The sequence below is a fragment of the Sus scrofa genome, chromosome 16, assembly GCF_054392235.1.
Source record: "Sus scrofa isolate SSC_HxYL_T2T_F1_AM1 chromosome 16, Sscrofa_HxYL_maternal_Yorkshire_Landrace_v2.0, whole genome shotgun sequence".
NCBI lineage: Eukaryota > Metazoa > Chordata > Mammalia > Artiodactyla > Suidae > Sus > Sus scrofa.
This window is the reverse complement of record NC_139398.1, coordinates 33,737,359-33,759,999: the sequence shown is the minus strand read 5'-3', so window position 1 is coordinate 33,759,999 and position 22,641 is coordinate 33,737,359. Positions and strand designations below refer to the sequence as shown.

The 22,641-nt window shown below is 43.9% G+C and overlaps 1 long non-coding RNA gene across 8 annotated transcripts in view; it reads right to left on the bottom strand.

Moving 5' to 3' along the window:
* LOC100515693 (uncharacterized) overlaps positions 1-22,641 on the bottom strand; it is a 226,806-nt gene that overhangs the window by 87,179 nt on the left and 116,986 nt on the right. For 6 of the 8 annotated variants that reach the window (XR_014831165.1, XR_014831161.1, XR_014831163.1 and 3 more), the window contains exons 4-5: positions 3,038-3,106; positions 2,405-2,521 (exon numbers count right to left, since the gene is read on the bottom strand). This is a non-coding gene — a long non-coding RNA (uncharacterized LOC100515693). Of the gene's footprint in view, positions 1-1,241; positions 1,466-2,394; positions 2,522-3,037; positions 3,107-22,641 lie in introns of those variants that run through there. The other 2 variants (XR_014831162.1, XR_014831168.1) reach the window with 2 other exon arrangements.

Below are 22,641 nucleotides of genomic sequence, written 5' to 3'. Positions count from 1 at the left end.
CTGCTATAATCTCCCCAAAGTCTCCTGACTCAACTTGTAAGGCAGATAATCCATCAGGCTGAGTCACTGAAAAGTAGGCAAAAAATGCTGATTTCAAAGAGAAACAGAGTTTCAAGAAAACAATTTCTACAAGACTAAAAAAGTGTTGCTGGAATTAAGAAAGCTTATGCCCCTACGTCCTTGCAAAAATCTGAAGACACAGGGAATGATTTTGTCTGTTCAGTATGAAGATAGGATTCATGTTGTCAGCAAAGATAGGATATCATGAAATTTCTGAAAATACATCACAGTCGACTTTTGCTTTAAGATGGATCGTTTATATCCTCACAGAGAAGTCCATCAAAAGGCAGATTATAGAACAGAAGAGACACTGAAAATCCAGCCTGTACGCAGAGGCTCCTGGGTGCAAAGCAGGGATTAGGCTATAGCTCTTCTTTTCATCTGAATTATACCCTTAGAATTCTTCAGGTTTTCCAAGAAAACAAAGAATTTATTGTAAACCTAGTGCATCGAGTAAAAGATATTTCCCACAGAAGTCACTGTTCATACAGGGACTGTATGGGCTTCTAACAGGAATGTTTGTCTAGTGAATTTTCTTACACAAATAATCCACTAAAAAGGATAGATTCTGGCTGAGGTTCACTGAATTTGGAGGAATTTCCTCTCCTGCCCTCTGATTTTCATATGATAATTTCTGGTTGATCTTGATTAGAAAATGACCCTTATAAACAGTCATCATTTTTCCCTATTATTTGCTTTCCCAGAAAAGACAAGTGTCAATGTGGCCAAGTGACATGGCTTTGTTAAGGAAATCTAAACAGAAATGACACACGGCAGGCCCAATCAAAAGTTTCAATAGCTACTGAGTGGCTCTGCCACCTCGTTTTCACTTCCTTCTGCCTCAAGAATAGATGTCCCAGATCAGAATGGCTCTTTAAGCTTGTTCTGCAGAAGAAAAAGACACAAGGAAAAGATTTGCAGCCTACTACAGTGGAAGTAAGATAAATAAGGAAAAAGACTTTATTAAGCTCTTGATATTTGGAAGTTTGTTGTTACATAGCAAAACTCCCTAAAAGCTGACTGATGTTAACTCTAACTCTTTATTTTTAAATTTTTATTCTCTCTTTCTTGGTTCAAGTAGTTATTGATCTGTAAGCAAATCAGGTTTACTATGGATGCTTCTATCCAATGACCACTCCTAAAATGATTAAGAAAGAAGCCAAAACCTTCCCTCTCTCTACCTTCAATCTTTCTCCTTCTTTCTTCCCCTCTCTTCCTCCTCTTCCTTTTTCTCTTCCTCCTCCTTCTTCTTCACTAAATCCCATCTGTCAGTGCCTAATTGGTTATAAAATCTTCCTTGATTCTTCCCAAAGATAACTTAGATACTGTATTTGCTGTGAAGTTGCTGGTTTCCAGGAAGAGCTTCTGGGTCTCTGGAACTGGCCCATCAACCTTGTTCTTTCTTCTGGAGAATAAGCATGAACCTAGAATGAACTTTCATGGACCATTGGGCTGTGGGTTTTGAGGCAGTCCCCCCATTTCAAATATCTCATCTCACTGACCCAGTGGTATATATAAGTACCAAATTTTTGCTTCTAAAGACATGTATCTTAAGCAAATGTATGATTCTACTCAAAGAAAGTCCAAAATAGGTGAAACCAGGCTACACTGTTAAGTCAAGACAGTGTTTACCCTTTGCGGGGAGACAGAGTGGTGGTTGGGAAGGGGTATGAGTGAGGCTTCAGGGTTGTAGTGTTTCATTTCCTGTCCTGGATGGACAGATGAGTGTTTACTTTTTGATTATTTATTTCTGTTTTGTGCATTTTTCCATTAGTGTATGATACTTCGCAATAAAAAACTTTAATAATGCAATCACCACAGCCACAGCCTACTCAAAACACATGAAATTAAGAGCTTGAGAATCAACAAACCCTAACTTAGAAAGCTCATTTTGTTCTGTAACAGAGAAAAACACTGCCTCATTCATCCTGGTTTTCCTGGGCTAGGAACCAAATGCAATTCAATTTAGCACTTTTCCCCCCTATATTGAGTGGTTTTTTAATAGGTTTTTTAAAAAACAGTGTTATCAAGGGAAAATGATATTAATTAGATAAATTTTACCAATATGTAATTATATATTACAGTAGGTAATTATATACTGCAATCGGTAATTATTTATTGTAAAATTGGCTATATTAACTCTCTGTAATAAGTGCAATGAAGAAGTTATCTTTGCCATGCAATTATCAGCCAACACAGGAGAAAACACTCTTTTATCATATACAACTCCCTAATCTAGGAGAGGAAAACAAGCAAGAATCAATTCATTCAGTGGGCAACAATCCCAGAGACAAAGCCAGTGATGTCACCATCAGCGTGCCAAAAATATTGGTTCTCCACTTGCCTCTAGCTGCTCCCTCCGCTGCTGTCAGAACTCATCCAGCTCTGGGCAGAATCTCTGACTTTTCAGGGCTCACGTTGATCTTCTTTGATCCTCTTCCGTCTCTCTTCTTATACAAGCCTGTTTAAGCACAGCTTCAGACACATTCCCAGAGCCTTCAGCACTGACACACTTCTCTCTACAACTATTGAGAAACTGAAACTTGACGCTCAGAGTTTTCTTCAGTGTGAACTCAACCACCTCTGAGCTCTATGGCCAGATTGGCAAGGCTTCTGGGTATCTATGACCCAGACAGCTGGTGTTGGGGCTCTGATGGTTAGAAGGGATGAAGGAAATAAAGAGAATAGAGGGAAATGGATTTTGCCTCCCACCACCCCAACTCAGCTAAGGACATATCTCCTAAACTCTTCTCCCCACTAACCAAAAAAATTTTTTTTAAATAGGAAAAGAATAGTTATATCTTTGATTTTTAAAAGAATCCAACTAGGCCCATGGCAGCCCATAAGAAAAACTATATTTAACTCCCTTGCAGTTAGATATGGACTTGTAACCAATTTCTGGCCAATGGGATGAGAGTGGTTCCAGATGCAAATTACAGGCTAAACCCTTAAAGGGGAAGGATGTAACCTTTCTCACCTGTATCCTCTTTCCTCCATCTTGCTGATTAGAATGTGGCTGCAACTTGCACCAGGCATGGGAGATAGCCTGTTGAATGGCAAACCAAAAAGATAAAGTGAGTTCCCTGGTGGCCTCATGAGTTAAAGATCTGGCATTATCACTGCTGTGGTGTGGGTTTGATCCCTGACACAGGAACTTCTGCAGGCCACAGCCCTGGCCAAAAGTAAGATAATAAACAAATAAATACACCAAGATAAAAGGAATCTGGGTTCTTGTTAATTTGGCAGAGCAAAGCTGTCTTAAAGACCTCATTTAGGACTGTCTGTCATGGCTCAGCAGGTTAAGAACCCAACTAGTATCCATAAGGATGTGGGTTTGATCCCTGGTCTTGCTCAGTGGTTAAGGATCCGGTGTTGCCGTCAGCTATGGTCTAGGTCCACAGATGCAGATGGGATCTGGCATTGCTGAGGCTGTGACTGTAGCTGGCAGCTGCAGCTCCGGTTTGATTCCTAGCCTGGGAACGTCCATACTCTGTGGGTGCGGTCCTAAAGTTTTTCGTTTTTTTTTTTTTTTTTTAAACAGAGGCCATTTAGTCTAGTAGTTCTACAGGGTAGGTGCAATTCTGTCTCCCAGGGAACATTTGGACGTGTCTGGAGACATTTTTTGTTGTCCCATTTGGGGGTGCAGAAGTTGCTGCTGGCATCTAGTTGGTAGAAGCCAGGGTTGCTATGCACAGGACACCTCCCTTCCTCGAAAAGAAAGAATCATGCAGCCCAAAATATCATCAATGGTGCTGAGGCTGAGAAGCCACAAAGCACTTCAATTAGTAGTGAAGCACATCTAAGACAGAGAAATTGAGTGAGAAGCCTTGGTTCCACACAGACTACTGGGCAGGGGCCATTACCTAGGGCTCCTGATGCTTAGGCCAGAGGTTTAATATTTTTAACTATCTCACCAACGCCCCCCCCCCCCACCAGATGCATTTTATTCTCTCTTCCATTCATTAAATGAGCGGATGAATGGGGAGACATAGTACTTAAAGGACTAAGGAAAAGGCACACCCTTCTTCTACCTTGACTCAATAGTATTTTATCACCAAACTTTTACCAAACAACTATTTGGTACAGACCTCTAGGCTGCATGCCAGGTTCATGCTGCAAATTAAGGCACATGCAGAAAGAGAAGACACATAATGCAATGGAGCTCATGGCAGTACAAAGCCCCCACCCTCCTCCCTGGCAATGCGTGGGTGGAGATGGAGAGGAGAGAGAGAGAGATGATGGTGGGCTCTGGTGGGCAGAGATCTAGTGACAGAGCCAGGTCTTCCAGCCTGATGAACCTCCACCTGGCTATGGTGGGCCTGGACATCAGGCTTCATCCAGGGTGTAAAAGGATCTGTGCACAGCCCCTGGGCATAGGCGCTGGCCCTAGGAGTTTGTGATGGACATTCGTTATGTTGGACTGCTAGCACCTTTCCTCTCCCTTCTTATGACAGCCAGCAATCTGATTCTTGGTTGCCAAGCTGCTCCACCCCGATTCTACAGGATTCTGGTGGGGTGCCCATCACAGCACTCTCTTGGATATATTCTAGTTGTCTCTCCAGATCCTCTCTCCATCCTGCTCTGTGACCCAGAAACCCAGCTGAGCTGAAGCTTGCAGCTGACGTAGCTTAGGTGGAAACACTCCTTCTAATGCTCCTCTCTCAACAGAAAAGTGTCCCTGCCTTGCCCGACACAATCTCTCTCAGACCCAAGAGCTGACCCGATAAACTCTTTCTCATGGAAGTGATAAGAGAAGATACTTTGGCCGGAAAAAAAAAAAAAAAGACACTAATATCCAGTTTGAAAATCCAGATTGAGCGCTTGATTATCTCAGGGTCACTTAACCTCTCTGAGCTCCAGTAGTTTCCTCTGGAAATTTGAGATAAACATAACCCCGGGAAATGGCTCTAGAATGGGAGAGATTTCCGGTTCCTGGCTGCTGGTGGGGGGTGAATTTTTTTTTCCTTTGGTGGTGAGGGAGGTCTGGGAAAGTCCTGAAGAGGCTAATGTGCAAGTTCGCTGACCATTCCAGACCGCAGGCATTTCCTGTCGTACCGCTGATAAGCCTGACATGATTGCAGGGAAAGCATGAAAGCTGGTGGTTATAGAGAGTCTGGACAGCTCATCCAGGCCCTCTTGTGCAGAGCCAGCCTCTCTCTGCCACACGCCCCTCGCTCTGGGAAGGACCCCACTGAACGTGCTTCCAGAGAGTTCCCTGCAAAGCTGGCCCTGGGAAGCCCCCTTGCTCTCTGCCAGGAGAGTTTCCAGCCTCCCCTCTACTTCAGGGAGTCATGTTACAGGAGCTGTGATGCTCCCAGAGGCTGGGGGAGCACAGCCTCTGCACAATGTGATCACCATTTGTGTTGCTATAAATAAAAAGACCGAGTGAAAAGGTTGAGAAAATGTTTCATGTAATAATGGCTTGGAGAGAAAAACAGAAACTCTTCAGACACTTCCAGAATCCCCCAAAGATCAAAATGGCAGCACCCACAGTGCAAGCAGAAGCACCCTGCCTCTTCCTTTGGTCATTCTTTTCCCTTATCAGCCAAATTTGTCCATATTTCTGCCTCAGATTGGCCTGTGGGTTAGCCCTGGACAGACCAGCCGCCTGGGGTCCAGGGTGTGTCATTGCTCTGTTCTTGGCCACACCCCGACACCTGGCTTTAGCTGTCCTCCCCTGGGTCTGCATTCTCCTCGAAGGTAGACAGGCAGGCAGGCAGGCAGATCAGTTCTTTTCATCGGCATTTATTTTAACATGTCAGCTCTGCCATGTTGGTTTCAGTGCTGCTGCTTCATGAACAGATTTTAAATGCGCCATATTGGTATTTCTGTTTCCCAAACATGCCTCCCCAAGGGCTTGTGCTGTTCTTTAATTTGCAGGTCCTGACTCTAGTGGGTAACCACTCTGTTTCTACTCTTTATGTGGTTGACCAAATACTGTTAGTCCGAAAGACAGACTTTGTAATCAGCTTTGTGACGTTGGGAACATTCCTTCTTTTCTCTGGGCCTCAATTTCATCCTCTACAATTTTAAAAAGGGGGTTGGCCCAACTACCCTATTAGGTCCTTTTCTGTTCTGTGGGATTGAATTTCTAACACTCTTCACAAACTCTCAAATAATCTAGATTACTATGTTTATACATGTCAGTATGTACTTAATTTCATTTTCTAAAAAAACCTATTTCATTAACAAGTATCACTTATAATGTTTTTGCAAGAGAACTATTAATAGGTCAGATTCAGAGTAAGGCTGATACAAGCGGTGTGTTGGTTATACAACAAACCAACCACGAGGGGGCCCTCTGGTGACTCCAGAGAAGCTGGAAGACAAAGCTGGAAGGAAAACAGAATGTGACATAGCTTTGCAAAGGGTTTACCAAGGGGCAACACACACACACACACACACACACACACACACACACACACACACACACACACACACGTGAACACAGTTCTTCTCCATGTATAACCCCTTGCATAGCCAACAAAGCAAACAGTGGAAATTTCCAGCACAACTGACAAGCAGTTTCCAGTCATTAACTCTCTGCTTCCTGAGTTTTGCAGAGATTCATGGTATATGCAGGCTGCTCATAAACTTTGTTTGAGAAATTGTAAATTTTCCATGTCCTTTTGTCAGCTGAGTGCTCTTTCTCACTGTATCATGTTGGAAAAATTCCTAATGTTTTAAGTTCAATAGTCCATTTGTTATTGAGACTATAATGAGATAATTGGACAGATTTTTTTTTTAAATAACATTTTAAGAACACTAATGATTAGTACCAAATAGCAAATAAAAGTATGCCCTGTGGCTCTCAGCATTGGTGTCAGTCTGGAAATGTTTATTTTTGAAGCAATGAACAGACTTGGGCAAAACAATCATGATTATTCAACCTTCTTTCCCAGTGGGAAATGAAGGCTCGCTGGAGTTTCATTCATGGCTTTTTTATTTCCTTCCTTCCAAGCAAATAGTGGCTTGGAAGTAGAAGTAGTCTGAGCCTTGGTTCCAAGAACTCCTGACTTCAGCTGCTACCATCAAAGCTTTCTGACCAGAAACAGGTCGTAGTGACAGTCACCCCCATAAAAAATACTGAAAATGGTAATAACTGAATGTTTACTGTTTGCTTTATAAAGAAGGTACTATTATTCCCACCCTTGTTTTACACTTGGGAAATTGATTTTAAAGAGGCTAAGTAGTTTGCCTGAGGTCACATAGCTGCTAAGTGCAGAATCTGGATTGAATCCAGGATATGTTAAGGCCAGAGACTGATTTCTTAACCATCCTGGTTCACTGTCCAGGGGGAAAGCTTTTTTTCTCTTTTTTTCTTTTTTCTTTTTTGACTATCAAGTAAGAGATTTTCAGCACCACCTTCTTCCCCAACACCCTATACCACCCAATTGGGCTAAGGGCGAAGAGTTAACCAAACAATTCAATCCCGTTTTACAAATATTTATTGAGATGGTACTATTTTTAGGTACCATTGCTAAGCTATGCCATGGGGTCTGTGGAGATAAATAGCTAAGGTCAAAGTATTTATAATCTTATGATGGGAAACCTGTATTTATAATTATAGCTGGAATCATAGCTATCAGCAGAATGTGACTATATAACAGAAACAGCAATAAGCGTTCAAAGAAAGTAAGAAATACATATAAATGGAAGATCTGGGCTGTTTTCAGGGATACTTAAAGTAGCTTTTTTTTTTTTTTTTGTCTTTTTGCCTTTTCTAGGGCCACTCCTGTGGCATATGGAGTTTCCCAGGCTAGGGGTCGAATCGGAGCTGTAGCCGCCGGCCTACGCCAGAGCCACAGCAACGCAGGATCGGAACCGCGTCTGCAACCTACACCACAGCTCACGGCAACGCTGGATCCTTAACCCACTGAGTAAGGCCAGGGATCGAACCTGAAACCTTATTGTTCCTAGGCAGATTCGTTTCCCCTGCGCCACAATGGTAACTCCCAGGATGTAGTAATTTTAAAATACTTTTTAAAAAGAGGGTCCCTTTTAAGACGATCACAATATCCTGAAGCAAGGAAATTCCATGTGGTTAAATTTGTTGTATATATATTTATGCTTAGGTTGACTGCTTCAGAAACTACATATAGTTAATTCCACTAATGTATATTTTGTTTTTAAAAACACTCCTTTTTGTTGCCTTTATAGAGTACCTTTTAGGGGCGAGGTGGTGATGAGAATAAGAATTGTATTTGCTTGCGTGTCCCCTTAAGAAGTCTAGACTAGAGAGTTCATGTTGTGGTTCAGCGGGTTAAGAATTGCACTTGTATCGACCAGGATGCGGGTTCGATCCCTGGCCCTGGGAACTTCCATATGCCACAGGAGTGGCCCTAAAAAAAATTAAAAAAAAAAAAAGAAGTCTAGAATAATTCACAGGAACATAAAAGCAGTTCCTGGATGGGGTGTGTGTGTGGGGAAGGGGGTGTTTTGGAACCTGTGGAGGTAGCAGAGAACAAGACTGGGTGTATGACTTCTTATAGATCATCTTTGATATTTGTTCATATGTTTAATTTTTTGACCCATGTGAATGACCCGCAGCTCTAAAAAATAAGCAAAAAAATCCAATAAAAGAAGTTCACGTAACTCTGTATTTTTGAAAATGCAGAGATGGTCTCAGAAAGAGGACCCTGAAGAAAGTGATTATAGAGATAAGCTCCGGGGAGGACAGAGCGGCCAGGGCAGGGCCAGGAAAGGAAAGAGGCGAATTTTTCACTCTGTCGCTTGTTGAAGACTTTTAATTCTGTGCTATGTACATGGATTATCTGTTTATGAATATGTAAATGCAAAAGGAACATAACCTTAAACTAGAATGACTCTTCTGATGACTCGAATGAAGGGTTTGGAGCAGAAGGACCAAGCAGAGAGCATCCTGGACCTTCACAAAGCCTCATCTGCATCCTGGAAAGGCTTCCTCCTGACCAAAAAAAGTGGTACCTCCTCTGAATGTGGCCCCAAATCCCCATGAGCTGAACGTCACTTACTTTAGAAATAGTTTCCTTTCTGTTTTTCTAGGAAGGATCACATATTAAGCTTTTGGTGACCATTTCTCCCCTAACAAACATGGGAATGTCACAGTGGGAAAATCCTAAGAAAAACAGAAGGAGGAGCAAGGATGCCCTCCACTCCCAACGGAGGTGTTTTTGTTTTTGTTTTGTTTTTTAAGAAGAAGAAAAGAAGATGTCTTAGAAAAGGACAGCATTAAATCCTTTTGCCTTTCAATTTTCCAGATTTCCCTCAACCCCCACATGAGCATCTGCAAGCATCACGTGAAATAGTTTACCAGACCCTTTTCAGGATAGAGTTTACAGCAGGATGGAAGGAACAGAGGCACCCAGGTCCCTCGGTGGATAAGGGGCCATCCAGAGAGACAAAGTACAGAAAGGGGAGAGACGTACCTTAGGCTACGCCAATTGTACTGTTCTGAGTAAAGGGAGAACAGGGCGTACCCAATTCTTGGCAATAATGTGTTGTGGGTGGGAAGGCGGTTGGGGGGAGGGGGCTATTTTATGGGCAGGTGGGCTCTGGGGTGGAGGAATGCTACGCACACTCAGCACATCTCCTGTAACAAGCCCCTGGCCCAGGAGGAAGTGGCTGTCAGAGAACTAATGATGATCGAACTTGTCCTGGCACATCCTTAATGCCCAAGATGAAGTTGGTGTAAACTTGAATAGCTAATAATGTATATTTTTCTTGAATACTAAGAGGACTTATTTTTTTATTTTTTGTCATTTGTCTTTTTAGGGCTGCACCTGTGGCATATGGAGGTTCCAAGGTTCTCCTACACCAGAGCCACAGCAATGCCAGATCTGAGCCACATCTGTAAGCGACACTACAACTCATGGCAATGCCAGATCCCTAACCCACTGAGCGAGGTCAGGGATCGAACCTGAAACCTCATGGTCCCTAGTCAGATGTGTTTCTGCTGCACCACAACAGGAACTCCAAGAGGCCTTATTCTTAAGTCCAGGAACTAAAAGATTCAACTAGAAAGAGTGAATTCTTCTAAAGGCTCAGACCTCTTAACTGGCAGAGGAGTGCATATCTTTAACAAAATGCACTGGGTTTCTCTTTAAGTGACTTAATTTTACGCTAGGGAATGATAAGGGGAAATGAAAAGCAAGCCTCGGTTGAAAGAACTGAAATATTTCTTTGGATTGCAAAGTCTTATGGCCCTAAAACCGTTTCTAACTTCAGTTTTGTGTGATGCATGGTCTTGCGATTTTTTCTCTGTGTGGTCAAATCAGTCAGCAAACAGGAAAATGCAGCCATCGTCTGGTCCCTCATCCTGATCAAGAAGCTCTGAAGGTCCTCTATTTCCTACTAAGTCAAGTGTGCTGTTTGAAGCATTTTCCATGTCTGGTCCTGAATTTATTCAGCCTCCTTTCCATGACTCCACAGCAAGCATCCCCATTTAGTCCTGGCCTCCTCAGCCTCCTGGAAACACACTTTCTTCCATTTTCTACTCACAATTTCTTCCTGTCTTCTGACCTGTTCCATTCCTTCCTTCAAGAACTAAGCCAAATCCCATCCCCCATAAAGATCGCCTTAAGCACGAAGCCTTTATTGGTCACTGCTTTGAATAGCACTTATGAGACCAAGTCTGTGGCACTTACCAGACTAATCTGTGTCTACTAGGGTTCTGCAGTACTGGGTGTGGACAGGTAGGTAGGTCTGTTTGCATGAACTGAAAAGATGCTGCCCAAAACAACAGGCTGGGGGCCCCTGGTAAAGATATACCCAAGTTTTAGATGAGGAGGGCAGGCAACTCTGGCCAGGCCTTTGGCTTCAGAGGGAAGGGGCAAGGCTGGGACATCATCATGTCTGCCATTCATGTTTGTCTTCTGCCCCAGCTCTGCCTCCAGAACTCAAGGTTGAGTCCTAGGGAGGAGAGTCTGTAAGTAAAGAGACGTTTTGTTGAAAATGTATTAAGACAATGGGGTACAAGTGACTTTTCTTTGGGATTCCATTAATAGTGTGTAAAACAAAAGGTGAAGAGAGGCATTTGGGCCAAGTTTCTCATTTAACATCCTAGTGCTGTGGCATCCTAAGGAAACAAGGCCATCCTATCAGTTCCTTAGGGACAGTGGTACCTGGTGAAAGTCATGGCAGTATCCATAAGGAAGGGATGCCAGAGAAAATACAGGGTGTCCAGTTACATGTTATAAACAACAGATAACTTTTTAGAATATCTATGCAACACTTGGGACATAATTATGCTAAAAATTATTTATTGTTTACCAAATTCAATTTTAACTAGATGTTCTATATTTCTATTTGGTAAATGTAGCAACCTTACCATAAGGAGCTTTGGTATTTGGAAGAGGGTAAAATGTCCGGTGGGGTTCAGTAGTGCCCAGAGATGACAATTAAGCAGTTGGCAGGCTTTCCTTTCTAAATAAAAAGACAAAGCATTCACAAGAGAAAACCCTTTGACCCTTCTGCTGGTTTCATATCTTTGAATTACCCATGATGCCTGAAGTAATGACAACCATTCAGAGGTCACGGGTTATGAGCAGGAAAATGAAAAACCAAGAAACTAAGAATGGTGAAGCAAAAAACTGGAAAGAGCCTGGTCCTTTAAGATCTCATTGAGCTCCATCCATGGAGGCTAAACTTCTCTTGAGATAATCTGCACAGGGTTGGCTCAAAAACCTGAATAACATTCAAGTTCTATTAGAAACGAATTTTATGATTGGGAGGAACAAATACTACCACTGGATATATTGCTAGTTGTTTGCTGTGACTGGTTTGCTGTGACTAGTTGTTTGCAGTAGGCTTCTAGGAAACATTGCAGTCTTTGCATGCGAAAGAACACAGGGACGGGGACATCTTAAGGAAATTCATTAGTTAGCAGTCTGGAGGGCATATTAAAAGAAAGACCTTAGAGGCATTAAGGGCAGTTAGTAAGCCCTTAAAGTAATTGAGGAATGGATTATGGTGGTGGTAAGGAAGCAGGAGGGAAAGAAGTGAATCCTAGAAATAGTTCAACTGAAGAACTGACGGAAAGAAAGAAAGAAAGAGAGAAAGAGAGAAAGAGAGAAAGAAAGAAAGAAAGAAAGAAAAAGAAAGTTAATTTTTGCTTGGTGTCTACTCAGTACCGAGCACTTCACATACACTCTTCCATTAGTCTTTGTGAATTACAAACTCACCATCCATCCGGTGGGGGAGACCAAACTGTAAACATGTAATGATATTATAGAGTGACCATAGGTCTAATAGAAGTTCATATAAGAAACCTATTGGGGTACTCAGGAAGAGGCACAGGTCCAAGGAATGTCCTGAAAAATGAGCGGAAATTTAAAAGATAGAAAAGTGAGGTGAGAACATCCCAGATAGATGGATGGCATTCCTTAGGCACTTCTTTGGCAAAATTTTTGCATGTGATGTCTTCTGGAGAATTCATTAGTGAAAAGGAGTGCCTCTAATGGTGAGATATTCACAGACCTGGGCAGGGGGTTCTTTTTTATATCCTTAAATAATAACTATGCTGCTAACTGCTAATTTGTAATTTTAGAAAAATTATACTGTAGCTAGAGGTAGAAACATCTCCAGAGATTCCTGATGGAAGAAGGTGGAGGAGGTTGAAGTTTTTCCCTGTCCTTCATCTCTCCATCCTTCCCAGGATCCTCCAGGGCCACCTGCCTCTCCTCCTTCCCCCACCTTGCCTGTTCTCTGTCCATGATTGGGGCTACAGATATTCTGAGCACAAAGGTCTGGGCTGCATCCTCTAAGTCCCTCATCTATTTGCTCTCCAGGCTGACTTTGCAGCTTCCTTCTCTGCTCCTGTCCTGAATATTGCAGACTGTGCTTCTCATGACTCCTGGTGGCTGTGGCCTTCTGATATTTGGTCTGGAGCCTCAAGGACACAAAAGCAGAAGCCTCCTGCCCACATCTTCTGGTGTTCAGGATATCGTTTGCTTGCTTGCTTGTTTTCTCTGCCATCCTTGGAGATAAACAGGAGACCTTAGATAACCCTTATGTCAGGAGGGATCATCTCAGCCTCAGAGATCAAATCTCTGGTTGCAAGAGGGGTGGGCTGATTACAGACACACTCCTTGTCACGTCCCCTTGCTCAACTGTCAGGACCTTGCTCTGTGGCATCAGGAGAGGATAAGGAGGCTATCACACCCTTTCGAGTTAGCAGATGTTTTCATGTCTCTACTCTGATTCTGCTGCCACTTCAAACCTAGTCTTCAAAGCATCACAAACAATACCATTCTCTTCATATTACTCATCCTTCAAATAATTCCTAAGAAAGGTGCCCAAATGGCACAGGACAAGGAGTCCAGAGAGCTGGGAGTCGCAGACCTGACTTCCGGTTTAGAGTCTGCTTCTATCCATTCAGGTGGTGCCCTTGAACACACCCCCTTTTCTGAGCCTCAGTTTCCTCACTTGTTAAAGAGGTGCAGCAGAGGTTGCTCCTTCTTCAGCATTTCTAGGAGCACTGGATGTAGTTACATACATTCCAGTGATATTGGAAATAGACAATATAGTAGTCACGCATCATCACCAGGCAGCAGGACCACACAACTAACACCACAGACTCAGGAGCCAGATCACCAGTTTCCTCCTCCAGAAACTGAGGATAATGATGTAGTTCAAAAGCCCTGAAATTCCCAAAGCTCAGAAACCTAGAGCTTTTTCAGGAATTTTGTGGCAAGATTGACATGAAGGTTTCTATGGTCTTTGTTAAGCCTATTGTGCAGAAATATCAATATGCTTGTTTGCTGGGTGCTGCCCCAAATCCCATAATATTACCTAATATTGCAGTATATGTACCACCATACTTTTCTAAAATAGGAAAATTTCTCAAGTGGAAATACATTTGGCCTCAAGAAATTTGGATACGAAATCATGGGCCATTCGCAAACTCATAGGGCTGCTGTAATATTAAATAAACGGATCATATTAAATAAATGGATTCAGGTGATGCTCTAAGCATAGTATCTGGTCCATAGCAAGTACTCAATGACTGTTGGCTGACTTTCTAATCTTCCCTCTGTTACTGCAGCCCTAAGCATCCTTGAACCATAACATTCATTGCTCCAGACCAGTTTCCCTGTTTGTGCTTGGAACTACTGATGTGTAAAATTCTCTCCATTCAACCATTCAGCATTTGACATTCCCCAAATTCCTGCCTTCCCAGCCTCTGCCAAGATGCACTCTTGGTTTAGAACAGAGAAACGCCCCCTGTAGTCACCTCACATCCCCTCCCTCTGCCTTCTCAGTGCCTGCTGGTTTGTCGGTAGGTGAAGGAGGTTGGGAGAGGGTTCTGGGAAGTCTCCTGTCAGCTGCTCTCAGACTCCTAGCTCACCCAACATGCTTTCCATGTGCTATGTGGCTGGGACCCAATATGTGTGGGTGCAGCTCTGCCCCTTTGAGAAAAGCTACTGCCACCCTTCTGGAAGGATTTCTCTTGGACAGACTCTCTGTTTTTCTTGGATAAAGCTCAACAGTTAGCCTAGATGATGGCTACGTGCCTTCCAGCTCCCTTAAATCCTACCTCCTGTGATGCTGCCTTAGAGCTGTTATCTTTGGCTGCTGGAGAAACACATCCTCAATGTCCTTTCAGGAGTCAGATGATGGGGGAAAGGGAGAGTGAAAGCTGCTCCCCTTCCGCTCTGAGTATGGTAACCTAGCCTCAAGAGGGACCAAGAGCAAGGCTTTGGGAACCTTGCTACCACAGGAAATTAGATCTTTTCCCTCCAATTTTCTGAGCACTGGAACTAACCTAACTACCAGAATAAGCTCTGGGTCATCCTCTGGACAAGTTCAGAGATGATTCGGACAGACGCAGATTCAAAGAGGTTCAACCTGGTACCTAGGGGGCTATAGGCAAGGACGCCATCCATTGATTAAAGTCATAGACCAGGTGGCATAGTGACTAGCATTGGAAATCTGCTCAATATTCCAGTGGACCCCACTAGTGGTGAAAGTGGCTGGTGGAGAAGCAAGAGAGGGACTTTGGGGGAGTTCTCGTCATAGCGCAGTGGAAACAAATCTGACTAGGAACCATGAGGTTGCAGGTTCAATACCTGGCCTCGCTCAGTGGGTTAAGGATCCAGCATTTCTGTGAGCTGTGGTGTAGGTCACAGACACCACTCAGATCTGGCATTATTGTGGTGTAGACTGGCAGCTGTAGCTCTGATTCCACCCCTAGCCTGGGAGCCTCCATGTGCCATGGGTGCAACCCTAAAAGACAAAAAAAGAGAGAGAGAGGGACTTTGGGGAGTGGCTATGGTTCAGGGTAGGGCTGGAGTTTGAAGGACTGAGTTGTGAGAGGGTGAATGAGGAGAGAGGAAGTGAAACAGAAGCCTAGTGCTGTGGACTGGGTCACCCAAAGGTGGGGAAGATGCCCTGTGGCCATCAAATCCATGGGCCGCCAGGGCTCCTCCCTGCAAGGCCAAATGCTGCCATGCTGTGGCCAGACACTTAAATGCCAGCCTCATCTCCCTTTTTCATTATAAAAAGGACCTCAGTATCATTTCAGAAACATTGCAACCCATTAAAAATACAAATATCCCCAGAGTCCCTGGTGTGTTTGGTAATTTGTAAGCAGAAATTCCTGGGAAGGGCTAAGGGAAAACTTGTAAAAAGGAGCCTGCTCTGTTGGCATATGTTCTGCCCGTCATCCTTTCTGCTTTTTTTTCTGCCTGAGACTCAGACAGGATGCTGAGAAACTGCCATCTAGTGAGCATGAAGCACAAAGCCACAAGCTGAGCCTGGTGGAGCTGAAAGCCAACAGAAGCCCAAGACCCTGATGGCTGGGAGCCACAGGACTGACCCTGCATGATCCTGCAGCTTCCAGTCATGGGAGGAAAAGAAGGTCTTGTTTGGAAGCAGATAACCCTGTGCTAACAGGCCCACCTCTCTACCTTGTTGGATTGATGTGAGGATTAGATGAGAGCCTTGGGAGACGCCAAGGGTTGAAATGAACTGAGCAGGTAAAGCCGAGCACCCGGCATCCTGCTTTTGGACCTTGTCCTAATCTTAAGTCCCTCGGGGTGGTGGAGACTTAAGCCACTGATAGACTTCCTGCCCCCAATGTGATGAACTCTGGACTCAGTGGGGTGAGGGTAATCCTGGGACCACACTGGGGATATGTGGGCAAATCCAGCTGCAGGGAAACAGTTTAGAAAAAGCGGAGAAGCAGAGTTCCCGTCATGGCACAGCAGAAATGAATCTGACTAGGAACCATGAGGTTGAGGGTTCGATCCCTGGCCTCGCTCAGTGGGTTAAGGATCCAGCGTTGCCATGAGCTGTGGTGTAGGTCGCAGAAGCGGCTCAGATCTGGTGTTGCGGTGGCTCTGGCGTAGGCCGGTGACTACAGCTCCAATTGGACCCCTAGCCTGGGAACCTCCATGTGCCTTGGGTGTGGCTCTAAAAAGACAAAAGACAAAGAAAGAAAGAAAGAAAGAAAGAAAGAAAGAAAGAAAGAAAGAAAGAAAGAAGGAAGGAAGGAAGGAAGGAAGGAAGGAAGGAAGGAAGGAAGGAAGGAAGGAAGGAAAAGCAAGCAAGCAAGCAAGCAGAGAAGCAAGGCGGAGGTTGACATATGTGGGGCCATACTGAAAATCCATCTGTGCTCCTGAAAAAAAGGTCTCCACTCATGTCCTACCTGTGCCCATTCAGAGCACACCATTCATTCCTGCACCCAATATTCTCTGGGGGCCGACATTGCCCTGGGCACTGTATTATGTGCCAGAGACACAGGGTGGATAAAACACAGTGCTTGGCCTCAAACGTCTTTTCTGGGTACAATTTTTTAAGGAAATAGGGCCAAAAGATGAAGGATATACTGGGTTAAATATGGGGGAAGAATAAGCTCTGAATACTGAAATTGCTTTCATTTTGCATCCTCTGATTGATGCTGCAGGAATAATATATCCGAGTTTTGGCAGGTGGGGGATATTTCCAACTTTGACTGAAGTGGAAAGTTACTGGTATGCTCAGAAGTAAGCTTACCTAATTATGGGCTAAGGTCAGACCAACTATAGAGAGTTCCTAATATCTAGCATTTCCTTGAGCTGTGAGTAAACTACCACTTGACCCAGGTAAAATATGCTGTCTTAAATGGAAAATACCCAGATGGTGGAAATTTTATGTTATTTACTAATGGGAAGTTGCTGGGTCTCTGTGATAGCCACTGCACCACACTCTGGACGGCTGACAAGAAGGGGCCAGCTCACCCTTTTTCACATAGTTGCTCCCAACTGGAAAGACATCAGGGTCTGCAGTATAGACCATGCTTCACCCACTGCGCAGGCTCCGGCGTAAGAACACCTGACTTTAAATCCTAACCTTACTACTCACTGCTTGTAAGAAGCCTGGTAAAATTAATTACTTGACATCACTGAATCTCAGAGTCTACATCAATAAAGATCATCTGGAATTCCCATTGTGGCTCAGCTGATTAAAAACCTGACGTAGTGTCTGTGAGGATGTGGGTTTGATCTCTGGCCTCGCTGAGTGGGTTAAGCTTCTGGTGTTGCTGAAGCTGTGGTATAGGCCAATGGCTGCAGCTCCAATTTGACCCCTAGCCTGGGAACTTCCTTATGTTGCAGGTGCAGCCATGAAAAAAGGGACTTTAGTTTCCTCATCTCTTTAGTGGAGAGTGGGGGTAATGAAACCAAATGACAAGCATCTAGCGTGATGACTGAGAGGAAGTAGGAGCTCAATAAATATTGCTCCATCCTTCCCCAGGACTCTGTCCTGGTGCCATATTGTCCTAAACTGGAAGACTATTACCATCAAAGTGCTGGCAACAAGTGGCAGGAGAAATACATGACTCCACACTTAGCAACTAACACTTGAGTTGCAGATCATTTAACAGGCCAGCCAGGCCACTTTCCTCAACCCTAGTGCACTTAGAATTACTGGGTCGAATTTTAAAAGCTACCAATGCTAGCATGCACTCCCTTCCCCAGGGGAATCTGATTAATTAATAGCTCCTTGAAAGAATGAACACCCCTCTGGGTTTCAGTTTGTTCCTCTGTAAATTGGGAGCAGAGAGGTACAGCAACGTACCACATGTTGCAGAGCTAAAGAAGGCTCCAAGTTCACTGAAACCCAGCCAAGGGTGTTCACTCCAGTGGACACTGTCTTCTATTAAAATTATGATATTTTGTCCATCATGGATTTTTTGCATCAATTTTGAGTTTTAAAATATTGCATTAAAATATTATTTATCTTGGTTACTGAAGGTTTTTTTTTTTTTTTTTTTTTTTTTTTTTTTTTTTAGCAGTCCCCTTTAGGTTTGCACTCAAACTATAGCCAAGCGATGGGGTGTGCTTCAAAGAAAAACTCACCCCATTGCATCATTTCACCTGTCTGGGTGGCTCTAGAAGGGGAAATGAACCAGCCATCCTGTCCTTTTGCTTGGGGGTGGGGGGTGTCATGTTGTGCCTCACTGCACTTTTGTGCTGTGTTTGCAGGAGCGGTGATGGCCAGTCACAAGGATGATGATGAGCTGCTGGTCTGTGGCAGAGCTGGACCTGGGCCCAGTGAATTCCTGTGGCTTCTTTACAAGAAATCGGCTGAGAGTAAATTTAAGACTATTTAGATTTTGGTTGTATCTTTTTAGCAGCTTAAATTCTTCTTGAAAGGAGTGTTCATTACTTGACTTGCCACTGACTTACAGTGAAGCTTTTGACTTTGGCTGGCTTGACATTTCCAGCCCATGCTACTCTGAATTAGGACATAAATGAGTGACAATAGTGGAATCATGCCCTTAGACATTGTGAGACCAAATGATAATTGATTTGCCTGGAAAGAGAGCTATGTTTGTCAGATCGGGAAACAAGAGAATGTTTTGTGAAGGGAACATGTGGACAAGGCAGAGCCCAAGATCTAGGTGGAAAGTCCTTCCTGATATGGGAGACAGATACTGATGTTTGCAGGTGGAGTCATACCTGTTTGACTCTTGACTTTATCTGCCTTTATCTGTCTCCAGTCACCTCAAAGATTATTGCTGAATCCTCAACAGTTTCTTTAAACTCTACTATGATTTCAGCTCCAACTAGAACATAAGCTCTGTGAGGACAAGGATTTTTACTGGTTTAGTTCCATGCTATACCCTCAGCAATCAGAATGAAGTTTCACCTAAGCTAAGCTAAGGATCAAGTCACTCTCCTGATTACATCATTAATATCTTCTGTTTCCTTTAGAATAAACAGTGAAAGCCCTTGTGTGGCCTAGAGGCCTGAGAGATCTGCCCTGCTTACTTCTCCAATGGAGGTGCAGCCACCTTGTCATCATTCTCTGTGCTCCAAGCTCTGCCCAACCAGGCCTTTGCAAATGTTTACTCCAGTGCAGTGAAAACACACACACACACTCTACACATTGCACAGAACTAGCTCCTTCCCAACTTTCATGTCTCAGTAAAAAGGTCCTTTCTTCAAAGAAGGCTTCCCTGACTCTTCTTATCCATGGAGATCCTCTCTGCCTTTAGTCTTGTTGCTGCATTAGGCTTCCTTCAGAGCACGTTTCCCAACGTGTAACGGAGGTTTTGTTATGCTTCTGTTTATTGTCTGCCACTATATTAGACTCCAAAATTCATGAGGGAGTGACCATGACTCCATTCCTCCCAATATGTTCATACTCCTTTGGAAGACGCTGACAAAGAACAGGTACTTAGAGATTACTTGTTGGTTGAATGAATGAATGCAAGAATATCTTCAGTACACACGACCCTGCCCCAAACTAAAGTAGGAGGATGGTGTTCTCCATCCCCCTCGGATCAGCCTCTTCCCTCTGGGTACTCTCCTCCCTTGTCCCAGTGGCTAAACACCCCTCCATGAGCTGCCCAGGCCCCCCCCAGATACCCCAACCTCAGTCTGACGGTCTAGACAATGCTCCCCCAAGATGCTTAAGGCTGAAATGTCCTGAGGTGCTGTGCATAATATTTAGCTGTTAACAGAAACACATCATTCTAAAAACTGTGGAAACTTAAAGCATGATAGACAGCCCGTGGGGAAGAGATTTATGTGAGGATAGGAGCGGCCACTCACCCCACAAGGCAGTCACTGGCCTGTTGTCTATGCAGGAGACAGATTCTAGTGTAGCTGGTTTTTTTTTTTTTTTGGTCTTTTAGGGCTGCACTTGCGGCATACGGAGGTTTCCAGGCTAGGGGTTGAATCGGAGATGTAGCCACCGGCCTACGCCACAGCCACAGTAACGCTAGATCCGAGCCGTGTCTGTGACCTACACCACAGCTCATGGCAATGCCAGATCCTTAACCCACTGAGCAAGGCCAGGGATCGAACCCGCAACCTCATGGTTCCTGGTCGGATTCGTTTCCACTGAGCCACGACGGGAACTCCTAGTGTAGCTGTTTTAATCAGTTGAAACCAGGTTCACGTGGGATTTGCATGCTGTTCTTTTGACTATTCTAACCACATATTGGCCAGCTCGCACTATGTTCTCTTTTTACATAAAAGAAATAACAGAAAGGGTATTGTTCACCACAGTGTTAACAGTACTGACATTTAGGTGTTGGGATACGAGTATTTTTAGTGTTTTCTCCTCACATTTGTCTATTTACATTGTTTTCTTTATTGACAATATGTTACATTTATAATTTTAAAATAGTTAAAGATGATTTCACACGCTCTTTTTTGGTGTTTGTATGTATTTCAATCGTATAGAGCTGTGTGGTCCAATACGGTAGCCACTAATGTCATGTGAGTATTCACACTTAAATTAATCAAAACTCAATTAAAATTCAGTGCCTCAGTCACATGAGCCATATTTCAAGTGCTCAGTGGTCACCTGTCGCTAGTCACTACCATTTTGGGTAACTCAGATCCATATCATTTCTGTTACTGCAACATTTCTATAGCAAAATGCCCGTGTAGAGAATGTAGATTTTCAACATCTGAGTATAAAAACAGAGACTTGGAGTTCCCGTCGTGGCGCAGTGGTTAACGAATCCGACTAGGAACCATGAGGTTGCGGGTTCGGTCCCTGCCCTTGCTCAGTGGGTTAACGATCCGGCGTTGCCGTGAGCTGTGGTGTAGGTTGCAGACACAGCTCGGATCCCGCGTTGCTGTGCCTCTGGCGTAGGCCGGTGGCTACAGCTCCGATTCAACCCCTAGCCTGGGAACCTCCATATGCCGTGGGAGCGGCCCAAGAAATAGCAACAACAACAACAACAAAAGACAAAAAGACAAAAAGACAAAAAAAAACAAAACAAAACAAAAAAAAACAGAGACTTATAGGTGTTGAAAAGAAATGCTGATGCAAACAAAAGTTTGAAGAGAGCAACTGTTTGGGTTCCTTGTGATCCAAATGCAGTGGTATTGATTCCTCTCTGAGGAAAGATGTTGGCTTATTCACCAGAGCCTTTGGGAGGTCCTTGGATGGGAGAAATGTGTCCCTGATATTTTATAGCTGTGGAAGCTAATCACTGAGGTTAGCTCTTCGAGAATTTTGACAAAGGAATCTGAAAAGACTGGACAGGATGCCCACATGATGTGTCAGTCTTTGGGACCCCTCTGGGGACCCACATTCCTATGGGAAATTTCCACAGGCTTACCTGAAATCAGATTTCTTCTTTCCCTAATTCTTATTCCCATGAAAAGGCATTTAGGATCTGTTCTTGAACTAATCCCCTCTGATGAACTGCAGGATAACCTGCAGGATAATGCTAAAGTCCAGTTATTATGCAATCAGCCCAGGAAGCTGTGCTCAGCAATTGGACCAGGCTCTCCTTGAAAGATTTAGGGACTAAGTGACCTTTGAGAAAATAGTGCACAATGTGAGCCGCTAAACCTGCTCCATAATTATCGAAATTTACCTGGCGTCAAGATGATTTCCCAAACTCGCACTCTTGGAGTATGTGTAATATCTGCCTCAGCCATTATAAGCAAGAAGGACCAAGATTATTAGCCAATAAGTATAAGGATCTAGTCATTCACAGATTTTTTTTCAACAAATCTTTAGGGAGCACCTACTATGTGCTAGATGCCAGCGATAGAGCAGTGAGTAAGACAGACTGCCTTACAGAGTATCACCTAGAATTATTATAACAACAACCTTATCAAGGTCAAGGATAATCGTGAATAACCAGAAATGAGCAGATACCCATGGGTCTTCTTTTATTTTATTTTTTTTGTCTTTTTGCTATTTCTTTGGGCCGCTCTCGCGGCATATGGAGGTTCCCAGGCTAGGGGTCTAATCGGAGCTGTAGCCACCAGCCTACACCAGAGCCACAGCAACGTGGGATCCGAGCCACGTCTGCAACCTACACCACAGCTCACGGCAACGCCGGATCCTTAACCCACTGAGCAAAGGCAGGGACCGAACCCGCAACCTCATGGTTCCTAGTCGGATTCGTTAACCACTGCGCCACGACGGGAACTCCCCACGGGTCTTCTATAGGCAAGAATCAGGAGTGACCCAATGAGCTAGAGTAAAGATAAAACTCTAGCTACATGTCTTAAGTAGGAAAGATATAGAACATATGAGTGTGTTTTATATCAATTTCAGCTTCTCAAAAGAGCCCTTACATGTCATTTAGGTCTGTGCAAGAAGAAAGAGACAAAATGTTTCTATAATCGGGGCCAGTAGGGG